Here is a 19,341-nt window from a genome sequence, read left to right on the forward strand (position 1 = left end):
TCACAACATAACTGGGTGGCTATAAAGGTGCACTACAGGTATCTCCGAAAGTGTTTGTTGGGTTGGCACGAATCGAGACTGGGATTTGTCACTCCATATGATGGAGAGGTATCTCTGGGCCCACTCGGTAATGCATCATCATAATGAGCTCAATGTGACTAAGGAGTTAGCCACAGGATCATCATTACGGAACGAGTAAAGAGACTTGCCGGTAACGAGATTGAACAAGGTATAGGGGATACCGACAATCGAATCTCGGGCAAGTAACATACCGATAGACAAAGGGAATTGAATACGGGATTGATTGAATCCTCGACATCGTGGTTCATCTGATGAGATCATCGTGGAACATGTGGGAGCCAACATGGGTATCCAGATCCCGCTGTTGGTTATTGGCCGGAGAACGTCTCGGTCATGTCTGCATGGATCCCGAACCCGTAGGGTCTACACACTTAAGGTTCGGTGACGCTAGAGTTGTTATGGGAAATAGTATGTGGTTACCGAAGGTTGTTCGGAGTCCTAGATGAGATCCTGGACGTGACGAGGAACTCCGGAATGGTCCGGAGGTGAAGATCGATATATTGCACGAAGGGTATTGGAGTCCGGAATTGTTCCGGGGGTACAGGATGACGACCAGCATGTCCGAAAGGGGTTTCGGAGGCCCCGGCAAGCGTTGGGGGCCTTATGGGCCAAGGGGAGGGGGCACATCAGCCCACTAAGGGGCTGTGCGCCCCTCCCACCCCATCTCATGTAATGTGGAGAGGTGGGGGCGCCTCCCCTAGGACATCCACCCTTCCCGGCTTGGGTGGCAAGTTTCCTAGGGGTGGGGCGCCCAAACCCATTTAGGGTTTCCCCTGTGGCCGCCGCCCCTACCCTAGGGAAACCCTAGGGCGCCTCCTCCTCCCCCCTTCCCCCTATATATAGTGAGGGAGAGAGAGAGGGCAGCCGCACCCCTTCCCCTGGCGCAGCCCTCTCCTCCTCCAACACCTCCTCCTCCTCCTCCATAGTGCTTGGCGAAGCCCTGCCGGAGAACCACGAGCTCCACCATCACCACGCCGTCGTGCTGCCGGAGCTTTCCCTCAACTTCTCCTATCCCCTTCCTAGATCAAGAAGGAGGAGACGTCCCTGGGCTCTATGTGTGTTGAACACGGAGGCGCCGTTCGTTCGGCGCTAGATCAGATCTTCTGCGATTTGAATCACCGCGAGTACGACTCCATCAACCGCGTTCTTGTAACGCTTCCGCTTAGTGATCTTCAAGGGTATGAAGATGCACTCCCTCTCTCTCGTTGCTAGCATCTCCTAGATTGATCTTGGTGACACGTAGGAAAATTTTGAATTATTACTACGTTCCCCAACAGTGGCATCATGAGCTAGGTCTATGCGTAGATTCTATGCATGAGTAGAACACAAAGTAGTTGTGAGCGATGATTTGTTCAATTTGCTTACCGTTACTAGTCTTATCTTGATTCGGCGGCATTGTGGGATGAAGCGGCCCGGACCGACCTTACACGTACTCTTACGTGAGACAGGTTCCACTGACTGACATGCACTTGATGCATAAGGTGGCTAGTGGGTGTCTGTCTCTCCCACTTTAGTCGGATCTGATTCGATGAAGAGGGTGCTTATGAAGGGTAAATAGCAATTGGCATATCACCGTTGTGGCTTTTGCGTAGGTAAGAAATGTTCTTGCTAGAAACCCATAGCAGCCACGTAAAACATGCAACAACAATTAGAGGACGTCTAACTTGTTTTTACAGGGTATGCTATGTGATGTGATATGGCCAAAAGGATATGACGAATGATATATGTGATGTATGAGATTGATCATGTTCTTGTAACAGGAATCACGACTTCCATGTCGATGAGGATGACAACCGGCAGGAGCCATATGGGTTGTCTTAATTTATTGTATGACCTGCGTGTCAATGAAAACGCCATGTAATTACTTTATTGCTAACCGTTAGCCATAGTAGTAGAAGTAATAGTTAGCGAGACAACTTCATGAAGACACGATGATGGAGATCATGGTGTCATGTTGGTGATGAAGGTGATCATGCCGCACCTCGAAGATGGAGATCAAAGGCGCGAGATGATATTGGCCATATCATGTCACTTTATGATTTGCATGTGATGTTTGTCATGTTTACATCTTATTTGCTTAGAACAACGGTATCATAAATAAGATGATCCCTCACTAAAATTTCAAGAAATGTGTTCCCCCTAACTGTGCACCGTTGCGAAGGTTCGTTGTTTCGAAGCACCACATGATGATCGGATGTGATAGATTCTAACGTTCGCATACAACGGGTGTAAGCCAGATTTACACATGCGAAACACTTAGGTTGACTTGACGAGCCTAACATGTACAGACATGGCCTCGGAACACAAGAGACCGAAAGGTCGAGCATGAGTCGTATAGTAGATACGATCAACATGGAGATGTTCACCGTTGATGACTAGTCCGTCTCACGTGATGATCGGACACGGCCTAGTCGATTCGGATCATGTATCACTTAGATGACTAGAGGGATGTCTATCTGAGTGGGAGTTCATTGAATAATGTGATTATATGAACTTAATTATCATGAACCTAGTCTAAATTGTCTTTGCAAATTATGTTGTGGTTTAATAGCTTGCGCTTTATCTCCTTGTTTTAATATGTTTCGACAGAAAGACTTAGTTGAAAGATATTGTAAGCAATTGTGTGGACTAGGGCCGTAGTCTGAGGATTGTCCTCACAGCTACACAGAAGGCTTGTGTCTTCGATGCACCGCTCGGTGTACCAACCCCTCTAGCGTCGTCTGTGGATGTTGTGAACATCTAGGAGACACATTCTGATGACTACTTGATAGTTTAGTGCGCCATGCTTTACGGCTTAGAACCGGGGCTCCAAAGGTGTTTTGAACACCATGGAACATATGAGATGTTCCAAGAGCTAAAATTGGTATTTCAGGCTCATGCCCGTGTTGAGAGGTTTGAGACCTCTGACAAGATCTTTGCCTACAAGATGGAGGATAATAGCTGTCACGCCCAATATGCGATACTATCCTAAAGAGACTCGAAGGTCCCACCATGGATAGAACCGCATATTGATATGCTTTTGCAAGGTGGATATCATTACATAAACATTACATAATAGATGGGGATACATACAAAAGGCATACAATGCCACATGAATACAACATCATTTTACATAAGAGCACCATCCGACTACGGATGAAACACAAACAGAAACTAAAATGACATCCACCCTGCTAGCCCAGGCTGCCGACCTGGAACCTATCCCCTGATCGAAGAAGAAGCAGAAGAAGGACTCCGAAACAAGTAAACATCACTCTCGCGTCATGATCATCGCATACCTGTACCTACAACTGTTGTTGTAGTAATCTGTGAGCCACGAGGACTCAGCAATCCCATTACCATGGGTATCAAGACTAGCAAAGCTTAATGGGAAGGGAAGGGGTAAAGTGGTGAGGTTGCAGCAGCGACTAAGCATATATGGTGGCTAACATACGCAAATAAGAGCGAGAAGAGAAGCAACGGAACGGTCGTGAAGCTAGCAATGATCAAGAAGTGATCCAGAACTCCTACTTACGTCAAACATAACCCAAAACCGTTTTCACTTCCCGGACTCCGCCGAAAAGAGACCATCATGGCTACACACGCGGTTGATGCGTTTTAATTAAGTCAAGTGTCAAGTTATCTACAACCAGACATTAACAAATTCCCATCTGCCACATAACCACGAGCACGGCTCTCGAAAGTTTATACCCTGCAGGGGTGTCCCAACTTAGCCCATGATAAGCTCTCGCGATCAACGAAGGATATTCCTTCTCCCAGGAATACCCGATCAGTCTCGGAATCCCGGTTTACAAGACATTTCGACAATGGTAAAACAAGTCCAGCAAAGCCGCCCGATACGCTGACAATCCCGATAGGAGCTGCACATATCTCGTTCTCAGGGCAACACCGGATAAGTCAAGCTACGAGTAAAACCAGACTTTGAGTTTCCCCGAAGTGGCCCCGCAGGCTGCTCGGTTCGGACCAGCACTTAGAGAAGCACTGGCCCAGGGGGGCTAAAATAAAGATGACCCTCGGGTTGGCCGACCCAAGGGAAGGGTATAGGTGGTGGTGAGGCAAATGGTAAAACCAAGGTTGGGCCTTGCTGGAGGAGTTTTATTCAAAGCGAACTGTCAAGGGGGTCCCATAAATCACCCAACCGCGTAAGGAACGCAAAATCTAGGAACATAATACCGATATGACGGAAAATAGGGCGGCAAGAGTGGAACAAAACACCAGGCATAAGGCCGAGCCTTCCACCCTTTACCAAGTATATAGGTGCATTAATAATATAAGAGATATTGTGATATCCCAACATAATCCTATCCACCATGGAGCAATCTTCAACTTCACCTGCAACTAACAACGCTATAAGAGGGGCTGAGCAAAAGCGGTAACATAGCCAGGCAACGGTTTGCTAGGAAGGGTGAAAAGGTTAGAGGCTGACATGGCAATTTGGGAGGCTTGGTGAACAAGTGATAGGTAGCGTAGCTTGGCGATGGAACAAAGCAACTAGCATAGCAATGATAGTAGTGAGATCCAGGGTAGAGGTCATCTTGCCTGAGATCTCGCTAGGAAGAAGAACGAGTCCATGAAGAAGACGACGGGAGTGGTCGAACGAATCCTCACAATCGCAACTTTACCGGTACTGAGAAGCAACACCGGAAAGAAACAAACAACATGGTAAACGCACAAGCATAATCATGGCATGATGCACAATCAAGTATGATGCATGTCAGGTTTAATGAGGCATGGCATGGCAAAGTGCAACAAACAATACTACAAGTTAAGTGGAGCTCAATATGCAACAAGTTGCATACTAACAAAACACCACATCAATTATTTAGTTCTCTCTTGTTTATGTACCCAACAATATTAAATGTTGTTAAATATGGCAAGGGGTGAAACATAAGTAAACTAACTATCTAGGCAAGTTTAAATGAGGCCGAAACAACAAACAGCAATTCCGGAAAATCCCCATATGCAAATTATGAATTTGGTACTGTTCTGCCCTAAACCATATTTTATTGTTGTCAAACAGGAAAATAAAGTGCACCAAGTTAAACTAGTCATTTTTCCACCCCATTTACATATAAAGTTTATTAAAATTGGAGCTACGGTTATTTAGTTATGAAATAAATCATTTTAACATGGCATTTAAACAAATAAACACAAACAACATTTTTAACATTTTAACATGGTTGAAAGTGGCAAATTATTAAACTAGATGAAATTCTAAGCATTTTACATGTATAAATTATTTACAAAAGATGCATGGTTTGTGAGTAATTAAATGCATGAACTAGGAGGGTTTTTCTGCAAATCTGTAAAACCTGGAATAATTAGCTAAATTCGCAGTAGTAAAAAACACAAAATGGACCGAAACTACTGGGCGCAGGACATCAGCAGCAGTAGCAGAATCGGGCCAAGCCCAAGTAGGAACAGGGGAGTGGCGTTGGGGATCTGCTCACCATGGGCCAAGGCCCGATGGTGGAGCTGGGCAGACCGGTTGCTGGGCCGGCTCGGCAGCGGAGCTGAGCGCGACCCACGTGCTAGAGCTGGTCAATGCGTGTGCGAGCGGTCGAGCGAGGCATGGGTCGAGGTGCTCGTCCTCTGCTCGACAAAGAGCAGAGCAGCGGCAGGGACTTGGCAAAAGGCGCGACGACAGTGCGCGGCTGAGGCCACGCGGCGCAGAGGAGGTCTGGGGATGGGTGGTCCATGGCGGAGGTGGCGAGATCCGGCGGTCCTCAGCCGGATCTGACGCGAAACGGCAGCGGTGGTGGACTCAGGGTAGAGCACGGGCGTCCATGGTGTCGGTCCCTGTGAAGAGGAAACTAGAGAGAAGAGAGAATCTGAGAGAGAGCGTTGCCAGGGAGCAAGAGGAAAACAGAGGGGAGGACGGAGAGGAAGGGCACAGTCCTGCTGGTCCGATGTTGCTCCAGTCCGATGGAGCTTGACGGCAGCGACGCGTAAACAGAGGTCTCCAGCGCGGGAGGCTAGCGAGGGAGGGGAGCAGCGGCCTGGTGGCACTCCGGCGAGCTTGGTCGCAGGGACCTCCGTGTCCGGTGAGGCAGCAGGGTCGAGGAGGGAGGAGCGAGCGGGAGGAGCTCGGTGTGGGGGTGGATCGGGCAGGGAGGTGGCTACGCTTGCGGGACTCGGGTGGCTGCGATGGTTGGGGATGGATCCCGAAGGAAGCGGGAGGCTGGCGCTCGGTGGTGGTTGGGCGAGGGGATCGAGGGAGATCGGTGAGGGGATCCTGATGAAGAAAGTGGCGGCGGCCGAGACGGGATGGATGGGACATCTCCCTAGATTTTAGGGTTGATCTATTTATATAGAAAGTGGGGTAGGTTTAGGGGTATTTGGTCCCTCCGATCGTAATCGGACGGTCGAAGATAAATGGCTTATGGGAGTCCAACAAATAAACGCAGATGTTTATAGATGTTTAGGGATGATCCGGACCCATTGGTCACGACTGACCAGTTCGGGTTCGGGTAAGATTCGGACACGCACACGAGGGGTCTGAGAGAGGTCAACGAGGACAAGGGCCTGACAAAATAACAATGGAGGCAAAGAGAGAAAGGGCAACTACAAACGGCTACGAGTTTTATGAAAACATGCGGATGCAATGCGCATGATGCTATGAGATGAGATGCATGACATGAACAAAATGCAAAACAAAAGACAAAAACCCAACCACGAAGGAAAAATCATATCGCATCTCCGGAAAAGGCAAGAGTTGGAGTTACGAATATGGAAAGTTGTATCCGGGGCATTACAACACTCCACCACTACGAGAGGATCTCGTCTTGAGATCTAGGATGGCACCGGAGGGAAAAGAAAGAGGAAGATAAGAGGTAAACTAAATTGCTTCTTCGACAAACGAGTGAAACCATGAACCTTGAGAGGTTCAGCAGAATGAAAGAAAGAAAACAACGAAGATGAACAAAGTTGAAAACACTCCGTTAGAAAAGAGGAGCAAGGGATTTGACGAGAACCAAGAGTTTTAGTGATAAGATAGATATTGAAACCACTCCGGTTAAAACTAGATAGAGAAGGAATAAGATTGATATAATTTGGGCAGCACTCCGACTGAAAGAAGAAGGAAAACTTGATAAGATGAAAAGCACTTGAAGAGATGACACAACACTCCGGTTAAATGGATAAGCAAGAAAAGAACATGGTCCTCACAATTCAAGATGATGAGTGAAGAGAGCAACATCACCATGCCTCCGAAAGAAGAAATAGAAGATAGATCATCGGAATAAAGGGATGGAGAAGAAAATGCCAACTTCTGCCACAAATGAGCTTGGAAAGCATCCTTGCAAAGAAGAATTGAACGGAGTTTTTGCAAAATAAACAACGAAAAGCACAAGCTTGTTGTGGGCTTATGGCAAACATCTCAAAATGATGAGGTGACAACCGGCCACCGATGGAAACAATTGCTTGCTTGAGATCAACGAAGAGATGAAAAACCTCTCTCACCAAGAAGGATATGGAGAAAGCTTGGATCATTGATAAGAACCACAAATAGCAACATTCCTTAGGGAAGGCTTTAGGTGAAATCTATACCAAGATAACTCCAAAGAAGAGATTGATGGATTTAAAATACCTCATTCTTGACAACAATATGAATCATGAACCATGAAGGAAATTGTCAAGAGTGACATAACACCACGTCAAAAGATAAGGTGGAAAGAATTGCACTTTGGAATGCAAGATGAAGAATACTTGAGCTCCTCAAAACAAAACATGTGTTGAGCACCATGTTTATTTAGAGTATAGCTTGGCGGATCATAACTTTGAGAGAAATCTTGAAGAACAATTGAAGATTGAAAGGTATCCTTGACGAACCACCATGTAGAGCCTCCATGAAGAACTCCGGTAATAAAAGGATGATAGAAAGAAAGAGAAGTTGAAAACACAAGGTGGAGCCTTGCAATGATTTAGATGGAGCTTCGCGATGATATAACCGAGAAAACTTGGAACTCCGCAAAAGGAAAAGATGAAACACTAGAACCGAGAATTACTTCATCATGAACAATCTCCGGAAGAAAAGAATTGAATCACCTCGAGGAAATAAGAATAAGATTTATTGTATGCTTATCATTCATCAAATTAAATTGATGACAAGCAATAGATTTGGCATACTACTTATTCTTCTTGAGGGATTGGAAAGAGATATAGCGCCAACTTGAAGAAGTTATTGATGGGACCACCGGTGTATTGGAAACAACGAATGAAATGATACATTAGCAAAGTAAGAGGAATCTTGAACGAACCACCGTTAAAATTGGAAAAGAGAGTAGCAAGGGAACAATTCACCGGAAAGAATTGGAAAACGAATGAAGATACTTGAGGGGATTTAGATACATGAGAACGAAGAGGCCATGAACTGATTAGAGGTTATTTGAATGATGCACTGGTAAGATTTGGAGAACGATAGCTACACACTGAGAATGAATAATTATGACATGATGGCCTTCGGAGGAAAGAAATTGAAACAACTCATGAAATGCTCCGGATGGTAAGAAAAGAATTGTCACAATCAAAACAATTATGAGGATAGCATGAAGCTAGAACCATGAATCTTCAAGAGAATGGACCAAGATTTAGAGGAAACACTTCTTTGGTCTTCACATGTTGAGAATGATGACAAGAACCACCAAAATTGTTGAGGCACTTCAGATCAAAGAAGAATAGAAATGATGAAGCAGCGATCAAAATATTTTGAAAACAATCTTGGAGAAGGGATATGACTGATGAAAATCATTCTTACATCACACTTGAAAAGAATTTAAGAATAACTCCAGAATAATTAGAAGAGTCAGGTAAGATACTGGGAAAAGACCTGTGGGTTAGGGCCCACTCAAAAGATACACCGTTGAACAATTGATTGAAAAGGGGGGATTGCACCGGTTGAATTAAATGACTTGAATGAGAAAATACTCTCCAAATAGCTTGAACGGATTAAGAATGGAAAACATGAATCTTATGAGATATCTTGAGCACTTCGGATAAGAATAGAGAGAGAGGTGAACAATTAAGAGGTGCATCGGCATGAGAAAGCATTAGAAACGAGGAAAGGAATATGATGAATATCGAAAGCTTGAATTGGATCCACCGGAGAAGAAACAACAATGAAGGATGATGAACTTGAAACTGTTGAGCATCTTCATGGGAAATCACTGGATAAGAACATTGAAAGAAAAAAATGAAGAGACTTCACATGAATAAATGGATACTTGATTAAAATAAATGAGTCCTTGAAGAAAAGGGTGGGAGGGCGGGAAAACAAAGGCAACTTGGGGACGGATGAAACGGATATCGTTGAGAAAACTTAGAATTGATCTCGCAAATATTGAAATGATCGGATCCACTTGAAGAGAAGCACACCGGTTGGAAAGAATTGACATGACAACCTCAATGATCAAAAGGACTAGTATTCACATAGCAATATGAGAACACTGTTTAGGAAAGGTATGGATTCAACATTTGACTTCGGAGCAACTCAAATAGCACAAATAAAACAAAAGAAAGGATTTGGCTTGCAGAATAAGTCGGAACAAACATATGATAGAGATTTCGTCCGAAGTTTTCATGGTGGGGCCGACACAGGCTCGATCGTACAGCACCATCATGTACAAGGCAGTGCACATGAAATACGAAGTGTCCCCGAACCAGCATAGCCAAGGGTTCTTTAAGACACAACGAGACCACTGTAAAAACGACCGTGGATAGGCGGACCACTAGACGTCGAACCCCAATCTCATATCATGCATCTGACGGAAAGATATTCTAGGAGCTACTTGAATTCCCACCTATAAAACTCCTGAAACTTTCTGGTTATGCAATCTGGTGTTGGGGATACAGGGGAAGAAATATATATCTCACCCAAACTAACAATCCCTACATCCAGCTGTATCCATCCGTCAACACATAACCAAGAAACCTTCAGAAATCGTGTACCTCAACCTTCAAAAAGCATCCGTTATACGAGCTATGGCAATACACCCGAACTCCCCAGTACTGGGTGGCGTCGAGGTTATCTCACCAACAACTGCATAAAAGAGATTTTCGATGTCGGCAAAACTCAGGTATTCCAGAACTGCAACGATAAAAGTGTGACGACAACACCTTGGAGCTCAACTCCTCGGGACACTACCACAACCCCTAAATGTCACGAGGCACCAAGAACAATGTTCTCGTCACAAGAATATCGGAACGATCCCAAGATACCCGCGTGATCCTAAAAGAAATTTTTTTGAAAAATTGAGGAGAGGAAAGACAAAACATCTACGTCAGGAGGCCTCACTAGAGCGAGGAAGGGACTGAGGAGTAAAAAGAATCCTACTCTCCGATATATATAATCCTAAGACTCAAAATAGTTTTGTTTTAGACTCAACAAAGGCCAACAATCAAGGGGGCTCCTATGGTCGGTCGAGGCTCTGATACCAACTTGTCACGCCCAATATGCGATACTATCCTAAAGAGACTCGAAGGTCCCACCAAGGATAGAACCGCATATTGATACGCTTTTGCAAGGTGGATATCATTACATCAACATTACATAATAGATGGGGATACATACAAAAGGCATACAATGCCACATGAATACAACATCATCTTACATAAGAGCACCATCCGACTACGGACGAAACACAAACAGAAACTCAAACGACATCCACCCTGCTAGCCCAGGCTGCTGACCTGGAACCTATCCCCTGATCAAAGAAGAAGCAGAAGGACTCCAAAACAAGTAAACATCACTCTCGCGTCATGATCATCGCATACCTGTAACTACAACTGTTGTTGTAGTAATCTGTGAGCCACGAGGACTTAGCAATCCCATTACCATGGGTATCAAGACTAGCAAAGCTTAATGGGAAGGGAAGGGGCAAAGTGGTGAGGTTACAGCAGCGACTAAGCATATATGGTGGCTAACATACGCAAATAAGAGCGAGAAGAGAAGCAACGGAACAGTCGTGAAGCTAGCAATGATCAAGAAGTGATCTTGAACTCCTACTTACGTCAAACATAACCCAAAACCGTGTTCACTTCCCGGACTCCGCCGAAAAGAGACCATCACGGCTACACACGCGGTTGATGCGTTTTAATTAAGTCAAGTGTCAAGTTATCTACAACCGGACATTAACAAATTCCCATCTGCCACATAACCGCGGGCACGGCTCTTGAAAGTTTATACCCTGCAGGGGTGTCCCAACTTAGCCCATGATAAGCTCTCACGATCAACGAAGGATATTCCTTCTCCCAGGAATACCCGATCACTCTCGGAATCGCGGTTTACAAGACATTTCAACAATGGTAAAACAAGTCCAGCAAAGCCGCTCGATGCGCCGACAATTCCGATAGGAGCTGCACATATCTCGTTCTCAGGGCAACACCGGATAAGTCAAGCTACGAGTAAAACCAGACTTCGAGTTTCCCCAAAGTGGCCCCGCAGGCTGCTCGGTTCGGACCAGCACTTAGAGAAGCACTGGCCCGGGGCGGCTAAAATAAAGATGACCCTCGGGTTGGCCGACCCAAGGGAAGGGTATAGGTGGTGGTGAGGCAAATGGTAAAACCAAGGTTGGGCCTTGCTGGAGGAGTTTATTCAAAGCGAAATGTCAAGGGGGTCCCATAAATCACCCAACTGCGTAAGGAACGCAAAATCTGGGAACATAATACTGATATGACGGAAACTAGGGCGGCAAGAGTGGAACAAAACACCAGGCATAAGGCCGAGCCTTCCACCCTTTACCAAGTATATAGGTGCATTAATAATATAAGAGATATTATGATATCCCAACATAATCCTGTCCACCATGGAGCAATCTTCAAATTCACCTGCAACTAAAAACGCTATAAGAGGGGCTGAGCAAAAGCGGTAACATAGCCAAGCAACGGTTTGCTAGGAAGGGTGAAAAGTTTAGAGGCTGACATGGCAATTTGGGAGGCTTGATGAACAAGTGATAGGTAGCACAGCACGGCGATAGAACGAAGCAACTAGCATAGCAATGATAGTAGTGAGATCCAGGGTAGCGGTCATCTTGCCTGAGATCCCGCTAGGAAGAAGAACGAGTCCATGAAGAAGATGAACGGGAGTGGTCGAACGAATCCTCACAATCGCAACATTACCGGAACTGAGAAGCAACACTGGAAAGAAACAAACAACATGGTAAATGCACAAGCATAATCATGGCATGATGCACAATCAAGTATGATGCATGTCCGGTTTAATGAGGCATGGCATGGCAAAGTGCAACAAACAATACTACAAGTTAAGTGGAGCTCAATATGCAATAAGTTGCATATTGACAAAACACCACATCAATTATTTAGTTCTCTCTTGTTTATGTACCCAACAATATTAAATGTTGTTAAATATGGCAAGGGGTGAAACATAAGTAAACTAACTATCTAGGCAAGTTTAAATGAGGCCGAAACAACAAACAACAATTCCAGAAAATCCCCATATGCAAATTATGAATTTGGTACTGTTCTGCCCAAAACCATATTTTATTGTTGTCAAACAGGAAAATAAAGTGCACCAAGTTAAACTAGTCATTTTTTCACCCCATTTACATATAAAGTTTATTAAAATTGGAGCTATGGTTATTTAGTTATGAAATAAATCATTTTAACATGGCATTTAAGCAAATAAACACAAACAACATTTTTAACATTTTAACATGGTTGAAAGTGGCAAATTATTAAACTAGATGAAATTCTAAGCATTTTACATGTATAGATTATTTACAAAAGATGCATGGTTTGTGAGTAATTAAATGCATGAACTAGGAGGGTTTTTCTGCAAATCTGTAAAACCTGGAATAATTAGCTAAATTCGCAGCAGTAAAAAAACACAAAATGGGCCGAAACTACTGGGCGCGGGACATCAGCAGCAGTAGCAGCATCGGGCCAAGCCCAAGTAGGAACAGGGGAGTGGCGTTGGGGATCTGCTCACCATGGGCCAAGGCCCGGTGGTGGAGCTGGGCAGACCGGTTGCTGGGCCGGCTCGGCAACGGAGCTGGGTGCGACCCACGTGCTGGAGCTGGTCAACACGCGTGCGAGAGGTCGAGCGAGGCACGGGTCGAGGTGCTCGTCCTCTGCTCGACAGAGAGCAGAGCAGCGGCAGGGACTTCGCGAAAGGCGCGACGACGGGGCGCGGCTGAGGCAAGGCGGCGCGGAGGAGGTCTGGGGATGGGTGGTCCATGGCGGAGGTGGCGAGATCCGGTGGTCCCCGGCCGGATCTGGCGCGAAACGGTAGCGGTGGTGGACTCGGGGTAGAGCACGGGCGTCCATGGCATCGGTCCTTGTGAAGAGGAAACTAGAGAGATGAGAGAATCTGTGAGAGAGCGTTGCCGGGGAGCAAGAGGAAAACAGAGGGGAGGATGGAGAGGAAGGGCACAGTCCTGCTGGTCCGATGCTGCTCCAGTCCGACGGAGCTTCACGGCAGCGACGCGTAAACAGAGGTCTCCGGCGCGGGAGGCTAGCGAGGGAGGGGAGCAGCGGCCTGGTGGCACTCCGGCGAGCTTGGTTGCAGGGACCTCCGTGTCCGGTGAGGCAGCAGGGTCAAGGAGGAAGGAGTGAGCGAGAGGAGCTTGGTGTGGGGGTGGATCGATGGGTGGATCGGGTAGGGAGGTGGCTGCGCTTGCGGGATTCGGGCGGCTGCGATGGTTGGGGATGGATCCCGAAGGAAGCAGGAGGCTGGCGCTCGGTGGTGGTTGGGCGAGGGGATTGAGGGAGATCGGTGAGGGGATCCCGATGAAGAAAGTGGCAGCGGCCGAGACGGGATGGATGGGACATCTCCCTAGATTTTAGGGTTGATCTATTTATATAGCAAGTGGGGTAGGTTTAGGGGTATTTGGTCCCTCCGATCGTAATCAGACGGTCGAAGATAAATGGCTTATAGGAGTCCAAAAAATAAACGCAGATGTTTATAGATGTTTAGGGATGATCCGGACCCATTGGTCACGACTGACCGATTTGGGTTCGGGTAAGATTCGGACACGCACACGAGGGGTCTGAGAGAGGTCAACGAGGACAAGGGCCTGACAAAATAACAACAGAGGCAAAGAGAGAAAGGGCAACTACAAACGGCTACGAGTTTTATGAAAACATGCGGATGCAATGCGCATGATGCTATGAGATGAGATGCATGACATGAACAAAATGCAAAACAAAAGACAAAAACCCAACCACGAAGGAAAATTCATATCGCATCTCCGGAAAAGGCAAGAGTTGGAGTTACGAATATGGAAAGTTGTATCTGGGGCGTTACAATAGCTCAGCCAGTGAGCATGTGCTCAGAATGTCTGGATACTTCAATCGCTTGAATCAAGTGGGAGTTAATCTTCCAGATGAGGTAAGTGATTGACGGGTTTCTCCAGTCACTATCACCAAGCTAACTAGAGCTTCGTGATGAACTATAACATGCAAGGGAAGTTGATCCCGGAGCTATTCGTCGTGCTTAAGGCCGTAAAGGTAGAAGTCAAGAGGGAGCATCAAGTGTTGATGGTTAACAAGACCACTAGTTTCAAAGAAGGGCAAGGGCAAGAAGGGAAACTTCATGAATGGCAAGCTAGTTGCCGCTCTAGTGAAGAAACCGAAGAACCCAAACCCGAGATGGAGTGCTTCTATTAGGAGAACGGTCACTGGTAGCGGAACTGCCTCAAATACATGGTAGATAAGAAGGCTGGCAACTTCAACAAAAGTATATTTCATATATGTGTTATTGATGTGTACCTTACTAGTACTCCTAGTAGCACATGGGTATTAGATACCGGTTCAGTTGCTAATATTGGTAACTCGAAACAAAAGCTACGGAATAAACAGAGACTAGCTAAGGGCGAGGTGACGATATGTGTTGGAAGTGTTTCCAAGGATGATATGATCACCATCGCACGCTCCCTCTACCTATGAGATTAATGTTGAACCCAGATAAATGTTGTTTGCATTGGTGTCTGCGTTGAGCATGAACATGATTAGATCATGTTTATTGCAATACAGTTATTCATTTAAGACAGAGAATAATGGTTATTCTGTTTACATGAATAATACCTTCTATGGTCATGCACCCAATGTGAATGGTTTATTAAATCTCGGTCGTAGTGTTACACACGTTCATAACATTGATGCCAAAAGAGGTAGACTTGATAATGATAGTACCACTTTCTTGTGGCACTGCCGCTTAAGTCATATTGGTGTAAAGCGCATGAAGAACCTCCATGCTAATGGACTTTTGGAGTCACTTGATTTTGAATCACCTGACACATGCGAACCATGCCTCATAGGCACGATGACCAAAACCCCGTTTTCTTGAACAATGGAATGGGCAAGTGACTTGTTGGAAATCACGCATGCTGATGTGTGCGGTCCGATGAGTGTTGACACATGCAGTGGATATCGTTATTTTCTCACCTTCACCGATGAATTGAGTAGATATGGGTATATTTACTTAATGTAGCATAAGTTTGAAACGTTTGAAAAGTTCAAGCAATTTCAGAGTGAAGTTGAGAATCATCATAACAAGAAGATCAAGTTCCTATGGTCTGATCAGGGGAGAGTATTTGAGTTATGAGTTTGGCAATCACTAAAGACAAGGTGGAATCATTTCACAGTTGACGCCACCTGGAACACCATAGCGTAATGGTGTGTCCGAGCGTTGTAGTCGCACCCTATTGGATATGGTGCAATCTATGATGTCTCTTACTGATCTACCGCTATCATTTTGGGGTTATGCATTAGACATAATTACATTCACTTTAAATAGGGCACCATCTAAGTTTGTGGAGATGACACCGTATGAACTATGGTTTGGCAAGAAACCTAAGTTGTTGTTTCTTAAGGTTTGGGGCTATGATGCTTATGTCGATAGGCTTCGGCCAGAAAAGCTCGAACCCGAAGCGGAAAATTGTGTCTTCATAGAATACCCAAACAAGACAATTGGGTATACCTTCTATCTCAGATCTGAGGGCAAAGTGTTTGTCGCTAGGAATAGGTCCTTTCTCGAGAAAGAGTTTCTCTCGAAAGAATTGAGTGGGAGGAAGATAGAACTTGATGAGGTTGTTGAACCTTTACTTTAATCAGAGAGTAGCGCAGCACAGAAAAATGTTTCTGTGACACCTACCTCAGTTGAAGAGAAAGCTAATGATGATGATCATGGAGCTTCAGATCAAGTTACTATCAAACCTCATAGGTCAACAAGGGTGTGTACAACTTATGAGTGGTAACCATGTCTTAAAGGTCATGTTGTTGGACAATGATGAACCTATGAGCTATGGAGAAGCGATGGTGGGCCCGGATTCCAACAAATGGCTGGAAGCCATGAAATCCGAGATAGGATACATGTATGAGAACAAAGTATGGACTTTGGTGGACTTGCCCGATGATCGGCAAGCCATTGAGAATAAATGGATCTTTAAGAAGAAGACAGACGGTGATGGTAATGTCACCATTTATGAAGCTCGACTTGTCTCAAAGAAGTTTCCGACAAGTTCAAGGAGTTGAATGTGATGAGACTTTCTCAATCATAGCAATGCTAAAGTTTGTTAGAATTATGTTAGCAGTTGCTGCATTTTTCATTTACGAAATCTGGCAGATGGATGTCAAAACAAAGTTTCCTTGACGGTTTCCGTGAGGAAAGGCTGTATATGATACAACCAGAAGGTTTTGTCAATCCTAAGGATGCTAAAAGGTATGCAAACTCCAGTGACCCTTCTATGGACTGGAGCAAGCATCTCGGAGTTGGAACATACGCTTTGATGAGGTGATCAAAGTTTTTGGGTTTATACAAAGTTTGCAAGAAACTTGTATTTACAAGAAAGTGACTGGGAGCACTACAACATTTTTGATAAATATATGTGGATGACATATTGTTGATTAGAAATGATGTAGAATTTCTGGAAAGCATAAAGGGTTGTTTGAATGGAGTTTTTCAAAGGAAGACCTGTGTAAAACTGCTTACATGTTGGGTATCAAGATCTATAGAGATAGATCAAGACGCCTGATAAGACTTTCACAGAGCACATACCTTGACATGATCTTGAAGGAGTTCAAGATGGATCAGTCAAAGAAGGAGTTCTTGCCTGAGTTGTAAGGTGTGAAGTTAAGACTTGAAGCTCGACCACGGCAGAAGAAAGAGAAAGGACGAAATTCGTCCCCTATGCCTTAGCCATAGGCTCTATACGATATGCCATGTTGTGTACCGCGATGTGCCTTGCCACGTGTCTGGCAAGGGGGTATAAGAATGATCCAGGAGTGGATCATTGGACAGCGGTCAAAATTGTCCTTGGGAATAAGGAAATGTTTTCTCGGTTATGGAGGTGATGAAGAGTTCGGTGTAAAGGGTTACGTTGATGCAAGCTTTAACACCTATCCGGATGACTCTGAGTAGCAAGCTGGATACGTATAGTGGAGCAACCATTTGGAATAGCTCCAAGTGGAGCACAGTAGCAACATCTACAATATGAAATAGAGATTTGCGAAGAACACACGGATCTGAATGTTGCAGACCCGTTAACTAAAACATCTCTCGTAAGCATAGCATGATCAAACCCTAGAACTCATTGAGTGTTAATCACATGGTGATGTGAACTAGATTATTGACTCTAGTAAACTCCTGGGTGTTAATCACATGGCAATGTGAACTAGATTGTTGACTCTAGTAAACTCTTGGGTGTTAGTCACATGGCGATGTGAACTATGAGTGTTGATCACATGGCGATGTGAACTAGATTATTGACTCTAGTGCAAGTGGGAGACTATTGGAAATATGCCCTAGAGGCAATAATAAAATGGTTATTATTATATTTTCTTGTTCATGATAATTGTCTATTGTTCATGCTATAATTGTATTGACCGGAAACCGTGATACATGTGTGAATACATAGACCACAACATGTCCCTAGTAAGGCTCTAGTTGACTAGCTCGTTGATCAATAGATGGTCATGGTTTCCTGGCCATGGACATTGGATGTCATTGATAACGGGATCACGTCATTGGGAGAATTATGTGATGGACAAGACCCAATCCTAAGCATAGCACAAGATCGTGTAGTTCGTTTGCTAGAGCTTTTCTAATGTCAAGTGTCATTTCCTTAGACCATGAGATTGTGCAAATCCCGGATACCGTAGGAGTGCTTTGGGTGTATCAAACGTCACAACGTAACTGGGTGGCTATAAGGGTGCACTACAGGTATCTCCAAAAGTGTCTGTTGGGTTGGCACGAATCGAGACTGGGATTTGTCACTCCGTATGATGGAGAGGTATGTTTGGGCCCACTCGGTAATGCATCATCATAATGAGCTGAATGTGACTAAGGAGTTAGCCACGGGATCATGCGTTACGGAAACAGAGACTTGCCTGTAACGAGATTGAACAAGGTATAGGGGATACCGACGATCCAATCTCGGGCAAGTAACATACCGATAGACAAAGGGAATGGAATACGGGATTGATTGAATCCCTGACATCGTGGTTCATCCGATGAGATCATCGTAGAACATGTGGGAGCCAACATGGGTATCTCGATCCCGTTGTTGGTTATTGGCCGGAGAACATCTCAGTCATGTTTGCATGGTTCCCGAACCCATAGGGTCTACACACTTAAGGTTCGGTGACGCTAGAGTTGTTATGGGAAATAGTATGTGGTTACCGAAGGTTGTTCGGAGTCCCAAATGAGATCCGGACGTGATGAGGAACTCCGGAATGGTCCGGAGGTGAAGATCGATATATTGGATGAAGGGTATTGGAGTCCGAAATTGTTCCGGGGGTACGGGGTGACGACCAGTGTGTCCGAAAGAGGTTTCGGAGGCCCCGACAAGCGTTGGGGGCCTTATGGGCCAAGGGGAGGGGGCACATCAGTCCACTAAGGGGTTGTGCGCCCCTCCCACCCCATCTCACGTAACGTGGGAAGGTCGGGGTGCCTCTCCTAGGGCAGCCACCCTTCCTAGAGGTGGGGCGCCCAAACCCATCTAGGGTTTTCCCTGTGGCCGCCGCCCCTCCCCTAGGGAAACCCTAGGGCGCCTCCTCCTCCCCCTTCCCCCTATATATAGTGAGGGAGAGAGAGGGCAGCCGCACCCCTTCCCTTGGCGCAACCCTCTCCTCCTCCAACACCTCCTCCTCCTCCATAGTGCTTGGCGAAGCCCTGCCGGAGAACCACGAGCTCCACCACCACCACGCCGTCGTGCTACCGGAGCTTTCCCTCAACTTCTCCTCTCCCCTTGCTGGATCAAGAATGAGGAGACGTCCCCGGGTTGTTTGTGTGTTGAACACGGAGGC

Source organism: Triticum dicoccoides, chromosome 1B, assembly GCF_002162155.2.
Source record: "Triticum dicoccoides isolate Atlit2015 ecotype Zavitan chromosome 1B, WEW_v2.0, whole genome shotgun sequence".
In the NCBI taxonomy this organism is placed as follows: domain Eukaryota; kingdom Viridiplantae; phylum Streptophyta; class Magnoliopsida; order Poales; family Poaceae; genus Triticum; species Triticum dicoccoides.